The 15,087-nt window shown below is 32.0% G+C and overlaps 1 protein-coding gene and 1 pseudogene across 11 annotated transcripts in view; both read right to left on the bottom strand.

Annotated features, from left to right (window-relative positions):
* KCNC2 (potassium voltage-gated channel subfamily C member 2) overlaps positions 1 to 15,087 on the bottom strand; it is a 167,661-nt gene that overhangs the window by 122,480 nt on the left and 30,094 nt on the right. The window lies entirely within an intron of this gene.
* LOC118613959 lies at positions 3,722 to 3,843 on the bottom strand (annotated as a pseudogene).

The raw sequence follows: 15,087 nt of genomic DNA, 5'->3' as shown, positions 1-15,087 counted from the left end.
AGGTAACAATAGTTCTCGATCAATTAACAGACTAACAAAATCTCTATCAAAATACCAGTTGCCTTTTTTACAGGCATTGACAAGCTGATACTAAACTTCATCTGAAAATTCAAGTGACTTAGGAGAGCCAAAACAATTTTGAGAGAAAAAAAGTTGGAGGACTCGCTTCTGAACTACATAACTTGGCACGCATGATACTATAATAATCAAGACAGTATCATATTAGCAAAAGAACAGATATATAGATTGATTTTGACAAGAGTGCTAAAACTATTCAATTAGAGAAATAATTGTTCTTTCAACAAGTAGTGCTGGAATTTGCACATGCAAAAGAGAAACTTAGTCCTTTAACTTGGACCATACACAAAATTAACTCCAAATGGATACTAGACCTAAATGAAAGAGTTAAATATTAAAACTCTTAAAAGAAAACATAGGAGTAAATCTTTATGATCTTGGGTGAAGTAATGGCTTCTTAGATGCTACCCAAGTACACAGAACAGTGCCTGGCAAATAGTTGAGTCTTGTTTCTTTATTTTTTCAATTTAATTAAACAAGATTTGTCTTTTAACTGCAATGTATTCAAATAAGGTGTCTATCGAGATATTTTGTTTTAGGTCTACCATCTTGCCATCTTCTTTTTTTTCCTACTACTTTGTTCCTTAATTCTTCTTTCCTGCCCTCTTTTAGATTAATCAGGTTTTTAAAAATTATTCAGTTATTTGTGTTTTAGTTATGCATTTTGGTACGACTTAATGGTAACCCTCAAGTTTTTAATATGCCTCATATACCTTAAATGATTATTTTTACCTCTTCCCAAATAATTCAAGAACCTTAAATTGTATAGCACCATTTCCCACCTCCTATCCTTTGTGGTATTATGGTCCTGTTTTACTTTTACACAAGTTAGAATGCGTATTTATCATTGTGGCCTCAGGCAATGTTCTTTTATATATACCCACTTCCAGTTCTGTTCATGCCTTCCTGCAGTTCAGTGCTAACTTTCTGAAACATTTTCCTTCGATATAAAGAACTTTCTTTAGTATCGTTTGCATTGCTGGTATGCTGAATATGTTCAGCTTTTTTTAAATCTAAAAAGATATTTATTTTCTTGAATTTTTGAAGGATAGTTTCACTGAATATAGAATTCTAAGTAAGCAGCTTTTTGTTTTCCATCATACTCTAAAGGTGTTATTTGTCTTCTGTCTTCCATAGTCTGTTAAAATGTGAACAATTCTGTTACTCCATTCAAGGCAATGTCTCTTTTACCTGGGTGCTTTTAAGAACTACTTTTTATCTGTAATCATCGGCAATTTGAATATTATGTGCCTAGGTGTATATCATCTTTCCACTTTGAGTTCTCTGAACTTCTCGAACCTGAATTTTATCAATTTTGGAAAATTCTAAGCCAGAATCACTTTACATATTGTTTCCTTCATTCATTCATTTCCCTCACTCTAGTTTCCCAAGACTTATGCCATTTGGTTATGCTCCAAATATCTAAGCTTTTTTGTTCTTTTTGTTTTTTTTCCCCCTCTGTGTTTCAGTTTGTTTTTTGTTAATTTGCCTTTTAATTTCACTAAACCTGTGTTCTAATGTCTCTAGCCTATTGTTAGTCCAACCTAATGAGTTCTCAGTTTTAAGCATTAGTAGAATATCCATTTGGGTCTGATAGTTTGAATGTCTATATGAAATTATCCATTTTTTAAAAATTATCTGCTTACCCTACCATTTGGATCATCTGTGTGTCTGTTTCCATTGTCTATTTTTCTCTTACATTTTTTGTTTCTTCACTTGTCTTCTAAGTTTTCATTTATATATCAAATATTGTGTAGTAAAAAATATATATATTTATGTAGAAGTTGAGAATTTTTCTCCTCAAAGCAGATTCAACCTTTTTAGGGTTAGGTAGATAGTTTAAGGGGCTAATCCAATAAGATATTGCAATAAATCAAGAAGACTTTGCATTTTCTGTGCAATAAAACATCTCTGGATTTAAATTTTTAAGCATGAGACCCTGTAGAACCTTTGTTTCAGACATCTAGCAGGATTTTGTTGTCATCAGCAATGAGAGAGTGTATGACACTTCACTCTGCTTTTCCAGCCCAAAATGAATCTTAATTTTACAAATATACTTTTTATCATTAAGCCATTAAATTCTCACAAAAACTCTGAGATAATCACTATTGTAACTTCTGTTTGACCTGTGAGGAAATTGAACCACAGAGTGATTAAGAAACTTTCCCAAAGTCACTCATCAATTAGCGGCAGAACTGATGTTTGAACCAAGGAAGGTTAGATCTAGAGACCATGACCTTAACCACTACACATTTGTACTGCCTTTTGTAAATATTCCAAATGCTCAAAAATGGGAATCGGTTAAATAAATGATTCAATTTTCTATGAAATATTATGTTGCCATTAAAATTACCATGTAGATCTATAATCAAGCATATGAAATATACAAGTGTGTATATTATTAAGAAAAAGGAGAAAATAAAACTGTATTATATTATGATTTGATTTTTGTAAAATACAAAACTAGTATGTACATTGCCATATAAGTGTGATAAAGATGTGTGAACATATGAAAAATACAAAACAATAAGCATTCAAACAGTAATGGTGGTTATTGGAAGGCATATGGTTTTAGGTGAATTTTTACTGTATTCTTATTTTTACATTTTCCTTTTGTTTCTATTTCACAAAAGCATGGAATACTTACTTAATTTTTTCACTTGTAAATTAAAATTCATTTAGTAAATACCACAAAAAGTAAATTGTTGGATTAAAAATAATCTGGCATTTTTCTCAAAAATATAAAATAAAAGTTCCTTATGGGTTACATTTTTCTCTTTAGATATAATGATTACAAGGTAGGAATTATTCATAAATATAATGCATTAAAAGAAAATCATAGGTAAATGCTAGAATGACAGAATGAGAAAACTGCACAAAGAAAATAACCTGAAGATTAACATATGTAAAAATGCATGAATTTTAAAATAAATAATAAAGGTTTGTAACTAGAGACACCTCAGCAGAGTGCTCTTTCTTCCACCGATCTAAGTTGTAACTGATGCATTGTATTTAAACAGCTTTATGCTTTTGGCTCTTCTATTTTTTCAAAATTACAGCTAAGAAAGATTGAGTTATTAAATCATTCATTCCACTGTATAAATTTTTTATTATTTTCATTTTTTTAAATCCTCTGTTTTTCATATATCTCCAATTTTATAATAGAATTTAATCATGGTTGTACATATGACAGTATCTCAGATTTTCCGACTCCTTGATGGCCTTTAATCTATAATGCATAAAAAAGTTATGTTAAATCCTCAATTATCATTTCCAATTTTACTTTAATCTCTGCATTTTATCTTCTATATTAGAATGATAACTCTTTGCTAAAAAATGTATAATATGAGACTGCTAAAGACCAGAATAAGATCCATATTCAAGTAATTTGGAATTACCCCTCCAAAAATCTAATCTTTTCTTGCTGTTCATCATTTGCTCTGACAAAAATGAATGCAGTCTTTTTTTTTTATAATACATGATTTGAGAAAAACTGAAAGACATGGCCGTGTTGGGCAAAGCAATCAAGCATTGGAAGAAAAAAATCTATAACAATTTTTTTTTTAGGCGAGGCAACCTTTGGTTGACCTCACAGATTGCAAGGACCTTATCAGCTTACAATTCCTTACTTTTCTACTTTTTATACCTACAGTACCTGGTCTTCCTAGGTGGTCTCCCATCCAAGTACTACTAACCAGGCCCAACCCTGCTTAGCTTCCGAGATTAGATGGGATCGGGTTTATTCGTGGTAGCATGGTCATAGACTATAACGATTTTTAAATCTCAGTTTTGAATATTTACTATGTGTCAGTCTAGTAGGTGTACATAGTAAATATATTCTGCAAGAATATAATCATAATGGATTATTTATTAATCATTAATCTATTTGCCAGGCATTATGTTTATTCCTTTACTAAAGCAAAATAAAAGCTAACATGTATCATCAAATAGAGAATTAAAGAAGCTGATTGTCTGACGTCATAAAGAAATTGAAAAGTGGTGATGCCTGGCTATAGACCCAGAGTTGGTCTAACTGCTATGTCATATAATTATTAATTGCATGGTTTCCATAGACCAGTAAGTTTCAGATAAATGTATTAGAAAAAATAAAATTAAGTGAAAATTGAACAAAACACAATCGTTTTCAGAATCACAAATGATAAATATAATCTTCTGGTTTTCTTTTATTTTGACAACTGTATTTTCTGTTTCTGACTAAAACCATATTGGCAGAAGGAAGATAATTGCTCATATATAAAATAATTCATTCCCTCATCACACTTATTCCCAAATAATTTTGTAATCAGTAGGTGTTGTAAATAGCATATCAGCCTATGATTATCTAGAAAATGGAATCTGTTCAAGTGTATTTAATACAGTGAAAGTAAATATTAAAATCTGTTCAATATTCTGGAAACAAAGCTAACACAATTTTCAATTAAAGATTTTCTTACTTGGTTTAGGCTATAGCTATGACTATTTGTAAAGATTTGCTCACAAATATAGTCAGACTAACAGAAAGACTTCCCTTTGTAAAAAGTCAGATAGATGATATTTTTAATTATCAATCTTTTCTTGAGATAGGTGCGAAAAAAAAAAGCAAACATTTTTTGTCAAAGTTATCTTTCACCTAGACAATTAATTTACTACATATAGTCTTCCTTTCTGAAACCCAGGGACAAATGCAATAATAAATAAATCATAGTAATTAAAAATATTTTTCAATAATAAAGCCAGTTGAGACTGCCTTTGTCTGAGGCCTTGATAATTTTTCCCAGGTAAATCTCTTTCCTAGCAACCGGCACAGTGCCTGGCACATGCTGAGCACTGAACAAATTTATTTTTTAATAAATAGATGAATCATCGACTATCACAAAATAGGTAGAACTGCAACAACTCTGAAAAACCAGTTGAATTAATAATCATCAATGAAATAGCTTAACTTACTCAAAATTTATAGCAAGAACTTCAATTATGTTCCACTACTAGTAATAAAATAATGTCATTTAGGGTATAAGATAAAAATTCTCTCTTTTAAAATTTATGAATCAAAAGATATATACATAATTTTCTTAACCAACCAAATTTCATTTGTACTTTCTCTTCACTGAGCATCAAGGTAAAAATAATAATAATAATAATAATAATAATAATAATTCAGAAAGATTCTTAACCAATACATTTGGTTTCAGGGTATTTTCATTTCCTCATCTTTTGAGTTTCATTTTTAATCTTTAGTATGTACTTAATATTGCCCAACAAAAAGGTCATTTTAAAGTGAGAAATTTTTTATTATAGATTTTGATCAAATTTAGGTTAAATATTATTTTTCTCATAGCTGTAATATTTTTCCAACCTGATTTCTTAATTTAACCAGGTTATCAAAATGATAGCAAATGAATATTCTAGATCATTAATTAAACTTCATTAGAACTCTCAGGTATTATTAAATACATGGCTAAATTGTCATAAAATTTTCATAAAATTAATTTTTCAAATGTTCTTGAATATAATAATTAGATGGCTATCTTAATCACTCTTGATGCTCTCTATGATACATAGATTCCTGAGACAATATGAGAGAGAGAACAGAAAAAACTCATCTTCTCTTGCCTCATTCTCACCAGAGGAGAGATGGGAATTTGCAGTACTATTATGTAGTCTGAAAACGTCTCCTATTGAGACACAATGAATTTTCCTTGATATAGTACAAACGTTGGCTCTGGTTCACTCCTTTTCAGATATGAAAGTGGTCATTTAAATCAAGCCTTCACTTGGAATTTGAATCCCTCAAATTTATTCCATTTTCCTGTTCTTGATATTTATTGGAATATGTCTTCCCATTTATTGGAAAATAAAGTTCATTCCTGGCAGAAACCTACTAATATTTGGTTATTTATTATAAAAGGATTCAAAAAGAATTCTCTCATTTGAGTTGTCAACGTATTTCCCTATTGGTTCTATTGAATTAACTGTGGTTGTGTGCACATTGCTGATCTGTGTGAATGCCTATTTATATGACCTGGTTGAAAAGGTAGCAGAAAAGAAAAAGAATTGAATACCAGATTAATTCCTTCAAGCTGGAGATAGCTGGAATAAAGAAGTGCAAAAAAAACAGAGAAGCTGTAGTATTCAGAGCAGAGGAAACTTCTTCCTGCCTGCCATCTAGAACCACCAGGAAAACAGCGAGAGGGGACAACCGGGCAAGTGAGAAGCAGAGGAGACTGTGTACCTGAAGGCCAGTGAAGACCACAGCACTAGACATCTCAGCAGGAACCCTAAAATGAAATTATACCTTTACACAAGTCTGGGCCTAGAGTGAGATGAATGAGGCACTAGCCTCGAGCACAAAATGTAAGAGCAATTCAACATACATGTACTAAAGGTTTACTCTGTTAATATAATTCTAGGGTCTGCTTCTCTCAAATAATCTCTTATTCCAAAAGGACTAAATAAATTTAACAAATAGTTAAACTGTAAGTTAAAATAAGATAAATATCATTAGGGGATTATAAATCCCTAAAGGACTCAAGAAAGAGAAAATTTCACCTCTGGGAAATTATATCTAGGAATTACATCATTGGTGGTATATTCTGCATAGTTCCAATCTTCCCCGGGACACAGAAAAATTGAATGTCCATTTCTTACTTGGTTGATGGGCCCAAGGGACTATTTCTGGCCAGTGAATTGCAAGAGCAGAGATGTTTGTTAATTCCAGGCCAGAGCATTTAATTGCTAATTTAAGACTGCACAGCTCTCTTTCTTCCCCTCTGGCATCTAAGAAACTGGCTTTGAAACTGTTGTCTTGGAAGAGCTACAATTAATAAGACTTCTTTGCTACCCCACAAAGTCCATGTTGTATGAGCAGGAAATAAAACTTTGCATTTTAAGTCTCTAAAACTTTGGGATTTCATTTTACTGTGGCATAACATAGCCTATCCTGACTGAAATGGCATCTAATTTAAGTGTTCAATAGCAGGTTATGAAGAAAGTTGTCAGATAAAATTCAAAAACTCCCAGTTGAATTTGAATTTCAATAAACAATTTAAAAAAATAGCACAACTATGTCTCGTGCCATATTTGGGACATACTTATACTAAAAAATTATTCATTGTTTATCTGATATTCAAATTTGATTGGACCTCCTATGTTTTTACTTAATAAATTTTACAACCTTATTTATGAAGGCAGTGGTATCTGAGACAGATTTTAAATCATTAATAGAATTTTGACATGTAGAAAAAAAAAAATAAGTAAATTCTCAGGCAAAGGGCCAAAGACTAAAAAGTCCAGGAGAATATACAAAGATCAGAATGTCTACCTTAACTGAAGTACTATATACCTGGAATTGCAGGTACCCGTACATTTCGCTATTTCCTAGGATTCCATTGCTTGATATTACTCTCATTATTCTACATGCTTGTCCTAAGCACTATCACTATGCCAGCCCTTCCTCTCATCCAAGGTGGTATGGGACTGAAAAGGTAGTTTGATATGCAACTCATTACTATAACCTCATCCCTGGTGAGAGCCACCATCTCTTGCCTATGTTACAATAGCCAACTAACCTTCATTCAGCCCTTGCTCTCATCCTTACAATGTATTTCAACAGGGTGACCACAGTAACCATTTTAAAACGGAAGCCAGGTAATGTTCTTCTTCTGCTCAAAATATTTCAATGGCTTCTATCTGACTCAAAGTTAAAGGCCTTACAATGATTGGCCTACAGGCCCTACAACATCACATGTTCTGCACATCTCTGACTTTATTTACTACTCCTCCCTTCTCATCCTGTACCAGCCAAATGGCCTCCCTGATGTTCCCGAAGTGCACTGGGCACACTCCCAGCATGAAGCCTTTGCACTTGTTCTTGTTTCTACCTGAAAACAGTTTCCTCTATTCTTTTGCACAGCTTGCTGCCTTACTTCCTTCAAGCCTCCGCTTAAATATTACCTTTCCAATGAAACTTTTTCCTGATGGCTATGACACTGCAACCCTCACCTCTTATCAAGTATTTTTCTCTATACTTTCAACACTATATAATATGCAATATATTTAATCATTCATTTATTTACTGTCTACTCTCCCAGTAAAATGTAAACTCCACCAGGGTTAAAGGCTTTATCAGTTTTGTTCGCTGCTTCATCTCCAATGCCCAAAACAGCCACTTGCACAAAGGTACTCAATGAATATTTCTAAAAGAATGAAAGCACAATATTGTGGAAGACAACAACAATTTTTGATGGTGTAAAGTCAGTAAACATATCATCTGAGTTGTGCTTTAGTAAGATGACAAAACAGAGTGTAAGAGGAATTGGTGTACCCTAATAAGTAATTTTAAAAACTAAACTATGTAATAAGAATAGAAAAAATCCAATAAAGTTATGATTTTTTTCTAAAATGCCCCTTTTCATTTGTTTTTAAAATATTTAATATCAATTTTTTAAGAAGAATATACTCTCCTACTTTACCAATGCCATAATATTCCCATGAATAATCCATGCAGGGGAGACAAATTCATCCATCTCCTTTCCAGGGAAAGGAAGATTATTGTGGAAGTTATCTTTATAATAATAAAAAGGCAACAGCTGTGGGAATAGGAAAAATATGTATATGAAAGATAACGGTAAGATAAAAAATTTAGAATTTAGCAATCAATTGGATAAGGACAAAAGTGTAGGAAAAAATTACGACAACTGGGGATTGAGACCCATGTGATTGTGATGCATATAGCAATAAAACATTTTGCCAAGAGTTGAAATTTTTAATCCTATGGGTTACTTTTATATTACTTTACTCACCTTTTAAATTCTTCTGTTAATATCTGTTAGCAGACCATGTTTCAATCAGCTTTGTTCATCCTTATCCCATATCAATGTTTTGCAAACTGTTCGCATTATCTCAAGAACATAAGAGAAGTTTTATTGTATCCTAATTTTCAATAACTAAAAAAGTTTTCATGAAATATGCTACTTTCATATTTTAAATACTTTAATTTTAGACGCTTATTTACTAGTTTAATTTTAGGCACTACATTTTCTTATTTGTAAGATTTAAAAAGTAAATTTTGTGATCATTTATCTTTAAGAAGAAAACAGGAAGAAAGCTTTGTGATGTTGAACATGTCAATGATTTCTTGGATATGACCCCAAAAGCACAGGAAAAAATAGATAAGTTGGACTTCATCAAAATTAAAAACTTTTGTGCATCAAAGGAAACTCAACAGAGTGAAAAGTCACCCCGCAGAATGAAGGCAAATATTTTCGGTCACATATCTGACATGGGAATGACATCCAGAATATAGAAAGAACTTCTATAAGTCATCAACAACAACAACCACAACAAAACCCTAACCAAAAAAATTCCATAAAGAACTCGAAAACATTTCTCCAAAGAAATATAAATGACCAATAATCACATGAAAAGATGCTCAACATTACTAGTCATTAGAGAAGTGCAGATCAGAACTACAAGACACCACTTACTCATTTAAAATAGTTGTTAAAAAAATAAGTGTTAGCAAGAATGTAGAAAAATTGGGAACCTTGTGTTTTGCTGGTGGGAATGTAGAATTATGCACCTGTTGTGAAAAAGGTATGGTGAATACTCAAAAAATTAAACACAGAATCACCATATAATTCAGAGATTCCACTTTTGTATATAAATCCAAAAGAATCAAAAGCAAGGATTTGAACAGATATTTATACACCCATGTTTATAACAGCATTATTCACAAAAGCCAAATATGGAAGCAACCCAAGTGCCCATCAACAGACGAATGAACGAACAAAATGCAGTACATACATATAATGAATATTCTTCAGGCTAAAAAGGGAAGGCAACTTTGACATATGCTAAACATGAATAAAACTTCAGGATTTTATGCTAAGTGAAATAAGCTATCACACACACACAAAAACAACTCCACAAATATTGTATTATTCCTTTTAACATGAGCTTCCTAGAGTAGCTAAAGTCATAGAGACAAAAAGTATAATGGTGGTTAAGGGCTGGAGCAAGAAGGGAATGAGACATTAGTGTTTCATGGGTATAGAATTTCAGTTGGGAAAGATGAAAATATTCTAGAGATAAATGGTAATGATAGTTATACAACAATGATTATATTTAATAGATAAAACTGTATACTTAAATATTATTAAAATGGTAAATTTTATATTATGTATATTTTACCACTATAGAAAAGATAAGCTGATTCACACTCTTTATAGCTTCCAATTAAAATGTCCTCATTAAAAAGAAATTGGTAACAGCTCTGTATACTGAAGAAAAAGACTACAATATACCATTTCCCATGGCACTGTCCATTAGTTGTCATCTTGGTGAGAAAGATAAGAATCAAGAGATTTACTCCATTCTTCCTCTCCACTACTGTTCACACTCATCTCCCTTCATTGAGAAAACCCTCTAAGTCCTAACAATGTTTTAATAATCATGTAGCAATCTTTCTTCCTGATATGTTCTCTTTTTCTCAGTAATTTTATGTAACAAGCTTTTAATATCCTCTCAAACATCCTATTCAACTTCTCACTTCCTATTTCATTATAAAAACCAAGGCCTCAGACATGAAATGGCTTATCTCTGGCCCATTTAAAATTTTATCTAACATTTAAATCTAATACTACCCAATTATCTTTATTCTCAGAGGAAGCATGATTCTTATGCCATTCATTAATATGTTCATCTATATTCACTCATTCATTTAAGGAAATATTAATTGAGAGCCTAATATGAATCATTTCATTTTCTGCCTTTTCCTTGACCCATTTCACTTCAAATACCTTTTTTATTTTTTTCAATTTCTTGCTCTCTCCTGGCTTTGAATACATTCAAGTTATATCCAAACTCAAACAATATCCTCCCTTGAAACCAAAAATCCACAATTCTCTGAATCTGCAACTTCTTCTTCCTAGAACCCTATCTTCCACTTTCCTCTCTTAAGCAATTTCCTTGAAACAATATTTTATACTAGACTTTCCAATTTCCTTTCATCCCACTGACACTTCAGCTCACTGGAATATGGAACCTTCCCTTATAGAAATTGTTCATTTAAAAGTTATTAATAATCACCATGTTGACAAATTGACTAGATACTTTTCAGGCCTCATATTATTGTACTTCTAGGCTGTACACATTATGCTGGTCTTTGTCTGGATCCTTTAGAAATGTTTTACTCCCATAGTTTGATATTTCTTCTATGACCATATATTACCTCCATGGCCACTATTTCTCAGGCAACTTTGTGACTCCCCCTCTGCCCACTCTCTACATTTTGCTGTCTCATAGAGTTCTACACTTGGCGTACTAGTCTTATTATTCTCCATGCTTGTCTAATCCACTCCAGCCTTTCCTTTAATCGGAGCTTCAGGTATATATTCAAATGCCTTACAGACACGTGCATCTGAATGTCGCACAAACACCTCAAATTCAACATGCCTAAACTGTACTTACCATCTGTCTCTTATGATCTCAATCTCAGTTAATGACCAAAACCTGGGTGTCAAGTAACTCTCTCTCTTTCACCCTCTACATAATCACTTAGACATTGTGTTAAAATTATGTGCTAAACACATTTTAAATCTAAGTCCCTTTTTCATATTTAGTAACATTGCCTTAATTGAAATAATCATCATAAGCCCCATAAATTACTGGTGGATCCTCTTAACTCCTTATTGCCATTCTTGCCTTAATTTCTATAAACCTATCGTTCTCACTAAAGAGTGATCTATTGATCTGATCAGACTGTGTCTTTCCCCTGGTTTAGTTAACAATGAATCACTACCACCTCAACTTCAGAAACAGAATGATTCATTTCAAATGATATTTAAAATTTTTAGAATCTCTTTGGAGACTAATTTAGCAATTCTGTTAAAGGCCATTAAAATGTCTGTGACCTCTAAAACTGAATCCAAATCATCCTAAGAGTTTGTCCAACAAAAATTTCAAAAAGAAAGAATATTTGTATTTTCAAATATGCCTTATCTCTACTATGTCAATAATCTCAATAATTTAATTTATAATAGTAAAACAATCATATTGATAGAATATTGTATCTCATTAAAAATTGTAAAGAGGAAGATTGTATTAAGAAAGTGTTAAGAAAGTTAAGTAAAAAATGCTCCAAAGTATTATACAGTGTGCTTCAATGTTACACCATTATGATATGGCAGCAATGAAAACAATTGTTTTAGAGTATATTAGTTTGCTAGAGCTGTCATAAAAATATACCACAGACTGAGTGACTTAAACAACAGAAGCTTATTGCCTCACAATGCTGGAAGCTTAAAGTCCAAGCTAAAGGTGTCAGCATAGTTGGTTTTTCCTGAAGCCTCACTCCTTAGCTTGTGATGGCTTCCTTTTCCCTATGTGTTCACATGGCCATCCTGTGTTGTCTGTGTCTTAATCTCCTCTTCTTATAGGAACATCAGTCACATTGGATGAAGGCCCAACCTAACAACCCCATTTTAACTTAATTATGTCTTTTAAGGTCCTATCTCCAAAACGGTCACTTTCTGAGGTACTGGGGGTTAGGGCTTCAACATATAAATTTGGAGAGAATGAAACTGAGCTATAACATGGGTAATAAAATTGTAGGTGAAATCTTTTTAAAATAATTTTAAGCCTTATTAATATTAGAATCAAGTTTTAATATGAAAAACATAAAAAAAGAACTATTTTCCAAGAAAAGCTACTATGGAATGAAATGAGGATTAAAGGGAAGATTTAATAAACTTATATTAGGTAATTTATTAAAATCTAATGTATTCTCTACTTCCTGGAAAAAAAAGACAACAAAGAAACACTAGGAAGAGGAAATGCTATTTCATGAATAGACAGTTGGTCCAGGAAATGTGCCTATAATTCTATAAGCTTACTGTAGAATCTCAATAACTATTATATATTTACATAATGCAATTGTATGTATCACACATTTTTTAAGAATTGTTGAATTGAAAGGAAATTTGTAAATTATATAAAGTAAGATGTTTTCAGCTGAAATCCTCAATAAATTAAACTTGCTTAAGATATAGAGAAACTCATCTTAAATTTTATGAAAACCAGAGGAAGGAGAAGCTTCAAGTTTGGTTATCTCATCAGCTTAGCAAGGTTGTTAAGTGGCCAGGTTCATTCACATGTTCTGATCTAATATCTTTTGCGTTCCTTTCATCCTTCATCAAAGAAGTTGCGGTCATCACATCAAAAAATAAAGTCAAAGAAGGAAAATTAAGTTATTGTCTTGAAGTGCAGTTTGGAAAAAGAATGTTTTCTCCAAAAGTGCCCTTGGAGACTTGACCTAAAATGTCACTATTTTATTGAAAAATTCACTGACAAGAGAAATGGGATTGTTCTTGAACCTGTCAAGCCCAGTACTATGTCTGGGTGGGGATCAGCATTATCTGAGACACATAGCTATATGCAGAGAATGATGGCTACTTGAAAAAAACTGAGATTCTCTTATGAAGAAGGAAAGTCAGGAACAGAGGTAAACAACAATGTACTTTGTCTTGTATATTAACATATCTAGGCAGATTAAATCCCTTGTTTCAGAACTGAGTGACTAGGCCTACCATTGGTGCTAATTTCTTCTTGAATGTGAAGTACCCAATGAGAATACTTGTTAATCCTCTCAACTTGCATAATGTATCTTATTCTCAGGAATACATGTGGACCAGACATTAAATATTAAAGAAGTCAAAAGACTTCCACTTTCACCACAATCTCCATCTATGCTTAGTGATACAATTCTAGATGCATCGGCCTACTGGCTCTCACTAGAAATTAGACCTTTTCAAAGAGAAATCAACTAGAAAACTAATCAATAGGGATGGCAAAACTATCTTGAAGCTCTTAGTGTAATCAACATCAATTTTTTTTAGAAGGGTCACTGCTGGTGAATGCAAGGTAGAATGTTTATTTCTTAAAATTGTTTCTTGTTTATTGTTAAAATTCTTTTCAAAACCTCATTGTAGAGTAAAGAGTATCCTAGATTTGGAGTTTAAAACCCCAAGTTTGAAAACTGGCTTTCCAGTTTGACAACTTTGTATACATGCAATTATTCAGAGCCTTGTAACTCCCAAGCAGGAATTTAATCAAACAAAACAATAACAATAAGGAAAGTGTACTACCTCAAAAAAAAAAAAAAAAAAAAAAAGGGGGTCACAGAACTGCACTGAAATAAAGTGAGATAATATATATGAAAGCATTTAGAACACAACTTAGCACAAAGAAGATACTTTTGCCTTTGATACCGAAGGATCCAAAGTGCAAGGGTGGAGCGAGTAATTCAGAGTTGACACATCCATTTCATCATGATGTAAGCATTTCAGCAAATCTTATTTAGATAGAGAAAAAATATCAGGTATAGCAAAGTTGCAAGATCAATGGGCTAAAAGATCAGGAAATAGACACCCGGTGCATGACTATTCTATCTTTGGGCTTGAATTTTCATCTCTATAGAAAAAAAAAAAATAGCAGAAAATTTCACTTCAATTTTAGGTATTAAAAACAGAAATATGTACACTAAAGGAAAGAAAATAATGAAGGAATAAGAATTAAATCCTATGATTCTAAAAAGTTTCACCCACGTGTTCCAACAATACTTGATGTAAATACAACTACATAATTAAACAATTCAATTCTAAGATTGAATCAGAGCACAAGTAAAAATTAGGCTTTCTGCAGGGAATGATACAGTATTTTATTTGTCTATAAACATTCAGAGAGTAAATAATTTTCAAAACATGAAAATCAATTGTACCTTGAAAAAAGACCACTTGTCATTTTTATCAATCTCATTTTTTATCATTTTTGTTAAAATACAGAAGTAACTCTGACAGATATTTTTAAATGTTCCTTAAATCAGAGATCAAGAAGAAACTTACAAAACCTTAAAAATTTTTCACATGATTGGACATCAATTCCAATTAACAAGAAAAAAGACTTAAACTCAAGATGTTTTATTCCACTAGATGTACTGATGTATTTTGGCTA

The sequence above is a fragment of the Rousettus aegyptiacus genome, unplaced genomic scaffold, assembly GCF_014176215.1.
Source record: "Rousettus aegyptiacus isolate mRouAeg1 unplaced genomic scaffold, mRouAeg1.p scaffold_m13_p_2, whole genome shotgun sequence".
Classification (NCBI taxonomy): domain Eukaryota; kingdom Metazoa; phylum Chordata; class Mammalia; order Chiroptera; family Pteropodidae; genus Rousettus; species Rousettus aegyptiacus.
Note: the sequence above shows the minus strand (reverse complement) of the source record. Positions and strands in the feature narration are given on the sequence as shown.